The following is a 4,786-nucleotide window of genomic DNA, read 5'->3' as shown; positions in this document are numbered from 1 at the left end:
ATATAAATAATATAATAAATTATAAAAAAAAAAATTATATATTAAAATTTTATATTTATTAAATTAATAAATATATTATGTAATTATTAAATATATTTAATTTATATATAATATAAATATATTTGTAAAATAATATTTAAAATTAAATATAAATTAATCATATATATCAATATATAAAACTAGTAATTTTTATTTATAAATAAACTATTTAATAAACTATATATAATATATAACAAAAAATTTATATAGATTTATAAATAATATTTAAAATAAATAATTAATAAAAAATTATAAATATTATATAAATAATATCAAATCATTATTTTTAAAAAAAAATAAACAAATATATAGAAAAATATATAATTTATTCAATAATATATTTATTTAATTTATAATTATAATAAAAAAATATAAAATAAAATATTAAATTATAAAAATTTTTATAATTTAAAAAAATTAAAAAAAAACAATTATATTTATTATAATTTATTTATATAAATATAATAAATATTTTATATGTATAATTTACTTAAATTACAAATAATATTTTTAAATATTAATAAAATATATTAAATTATTATATATAAATATAAAAAAATAATAATTATATATAAAATATTAAATTATATATTAGTTTCAATTATATATATTTATTTATAAATATATAATAATATAATTATATTAATAAATTATTAAAATTTAAATAAATATTTAAAAATATAATATTATATTTTTTAGATATATTTAATATATTTTTAAATATATTCTAAAAATAAATTATTATTATTTTAATTTTATTATTAAAATATTTACAATTAACTATTTTTTAAATAATAATATTAATTTATATATATTTTTATAATTTATAATATAATTATTATTATTAAAATAAATTTTAAACCAAATTTTTATAATAAAAATAAAAATATATATAAAATTAAAAAATAAATGTAAAATTTATATAATTAATAAAAATAAAAAAAATATTAATATATATTTAATTAGATAAATGTCAAAGATTTATTAATAATAAAATATTATATAAAATATAATCAATTCAAAAAATTTTAATATATCTTTTTTATATATTATAAATAATATTTTATAATGTATAAATATATATTATAGTTTTAATAAATTATTAAATAAAAATAATATATAAATTTTTAATTATATTTATAATATATATATTTATATTAATAATTAATTAGATTTTAATAAATTAAAATTAAATTAAATTATTTAATATGATTAATTTTCAATATATAATAAATAATAATTAAAAATTATATAAAATAAAAAAATAAAAATTATTTAAATATAAATAATATTATTATAATAATAATTAATTACATTTTATATATATAAAACTTAATATTATTAAATCTAAATTCTAAAAATTAAAGTCGTATAATTAACAAAGTTATAGAAATATAATATTAAAATAATCAAAGTTATAATATTAAAATAATAAAATAATGATAATTATATAATAATATATTTAATTTAATAATATATCTAATATAAATATAATTAATTATAAAATATAGATATTAAAATTTATATAAATAATTTATAAAAATATAAAATAAATATATTAATATATATAATATTTTAAAATTATTATAAATATAAAATATAGTAATAAATTAAATATTATTATGATATTAAATAATAAATTAATATAATATAATAATTTTTATTATTTTAAAAAATAATTATAATTTATTATTAAAATATAATATTAATAAAACAAAATTATAATATATATTAAAAATTTACAAATTATTAAATAATATTAATCAATATAATATAAATATATAATTATATAATATATATAATATATTTATATAATAAATTATTTTCAAATTATGTAATTAATAAAATTTCAAATAAAAATATTAAATTTAATATAAAATATTAATTAAATTTATAAAATATATAAAATATTAATTTAAAATAATAAATATTAATAAAAATAATATAAATTATTATAATAAATATTAAATTAAAATATAAAATATATAATAATTTATATAAATTAATAAATTAAATGAATAAATTTAAATATTAAAAAATCAAAATAATTAAAATAATAATAAATAATAATAATAAATAATTATCTTTAAAATAAAATAATTGAATAATAATTTAAATAATAAATTAATACAATATTATTAAATAATATTAATAAAAATAAAAAATTATAATATTATTAAAATAAATATAAATAATATATTAATAATTATAATTATATATATAATATAAATTAATAAAAATAATATAATAATTATATATATAAAATCATATTAATTACTATAATGTTTAATAATATACAAATATATATTAAATTATAAATTATATGATTCAACAAAAAATATATATAAATATTGAAATAATATAATATATATATAAATGTAATAATTAATTAATTTTGAAATATAAATATCATATACAATATATATTTTATATATTAGATAAAATTTAATAATATTCAAAATAAATAACAAAAAATTTATTTTTCATTATTAAAAAATACTAAAAATATTTTATATAATAATTTTATTAAAAAAATAAAAAAATATATAATAATGTAAATTTTATTAACTAAATATACAATAATAAATAATAATTATATATAATTATAATTTAATATATAAAAATATATTTTATTAATTAAAAAAATTATATATATAATAAAAATATTATTAATATTTAAAAAATTAAATATCTATATTTAAAATTTATTAATAATATTATTAATATTAATAAAATATTATAAATATATATAATTTATTATAGATATAAATAATAAAAATAAAATTATAATAATAAATTATATAATCATAATATATTATATTAATTAAAATGATAATTATATAAATTAAAAATAAAATATAAAAAATTTATTTAATTTAAATATATTTTATTTTAAATAATTTAACCGTATTAAGTTATATATTTTCTTAATATAATTATATATTATAAAATATTATTAATATATTTAATTTAAAATTTATATAATAATTATTATTAATAATTTTAATTTTAAAATTTATAATTTAATAAAAATTAAATTAAATTATTTAATATATTTTTATATTTTAACAATTTTTACAAGAAAGTAATAATTTATATTTTATAAATATATAAATTAGTAAAATAATAATTTAATCAAATTTCTATTTAAATAATATTAAAGTTAACAATATAATAATATGTATAGAAAAAAATAATAAACAAAATAAATCACAAAAATTAAATATATTTTATAATATAATTAAATAATTAATATATAAAAAAAAATATATTATTATAATATATAATTATTTTATAAATAATTATAAAATATTAAAAATATATTTATTATTTAAAAAGTAAAATTTAATATATAAATTAAAAATTTATTATATAAATTATAATAAAACATAATATAAATCCAAATATATAAATTAATTTAAACAATTATTAATATTAAAATTAAAATTATTATATTAAATTTTAATAACAATAATTAAAAAAAAAAAAATAGATATTTAATATAAATATTATAAAATAATATAATAATTTTTTATAATAATTAAACAAATAATATATTTAAATAATTAATTTTAATCTTTAAAATAAAAATTTATATTTAAAAATTAAAATTATAATTATATAAAAATAAATTATAAACAATATATAAAAATTACTTTTATTAAATAAACAATTATTAATAAAAAAAATTAAAATAATATAATAAATTATATTAATATAATATAATTAAATTATTTAATAATAATTAATAATAAATAAAATTTATTATATTAATATACTTTATTATTATAATTATGATTAAAGAATTATAAACAAATATGAAATTAAAATTAAAATAAAATATAATTTAATATTTAAATAAATATATTTACTTAACAACATATATATAAATATATATAATTAATAAATTAATTAAATTACAAAAATCACTTGAATTAATTTCTGGCAAAAATAATTCTCCTAATTTTTTGATCAATATTGTGATCATGATTAATTGTTGTGATTATTCATGTATTTTAGTGACAAAAGGCATTTACTGCATGTAAACATAACACTGCTTTTACATCCATAATGCAACATTCCTAATATTACTCACCCACATTCCAAAATATATATATATATATTAACGAATTAATTAAAACACTTTTCCAGACCGATATGGTGCAAGCCTGATGTAAGCGCATCCACTTAACACTAAATGTAAAGTCTTTCCCTGCATTCACTGTACCTGCATGATGGATGTAGATCGACAGCTCTGACCTCCCTCTGCGTTTCCCTGCGTGCTTTTGCATGCAGTGCAGGTATCTCCTCTTCAGGAATAGAACTGAGTGAGCGAGTCCGTGTGCTGAAACCTTTATTGTGGACATGACGAGTCAATGTCAGATAATTCACGTCAGTAACCATTTCTTTATTTTTTTAGCCTTTGTGCGTCAGTCGTGCTGCAGTTCGTGGATTGTTTTCAGGCGTTTAACCTCCTGGGACCTGCCGTCCACATGTGGACGTCACATTTTGGGTTATTTAGACCAAAATACTCAGTTTTGCTCTACCAGGGCCTGATATCCACTTACGAGGACGTTATACTGCTACTGTTCTATCAGAATTTTAAACGAATATCCTCATATGTGGCTCTCATTTTTCTTAAAAACAAAAATAGGTTTTAAAAAAAAATCTGGCAATTCTTTGTTTTTACATTCATCGGGCCCCGATGTGACCAAATATCAAAGAGAAATTAAAAATGCTGCCGTGG

The sequence above is a fragment of the Haplochromis burtoni genome, unplaced genomic scaffold (genome assembly GCF_018398535.1).
Source record: "Haplochromis burtoni strain Fernald_Lab_line unplaced genomic scaffold, NCSU_Asbu1 Contig_677, whole genome shotgun sequence".
Classification (NCBI taxonomy): Eukaryota; Metazoa; Chordata; class Actinopteri; order Cichliformes; family Cichlidae; genus Haplochromis; species Haplochromis burtoni.
Note: the sequence above shows the minus strand (reverse complement) of the source record.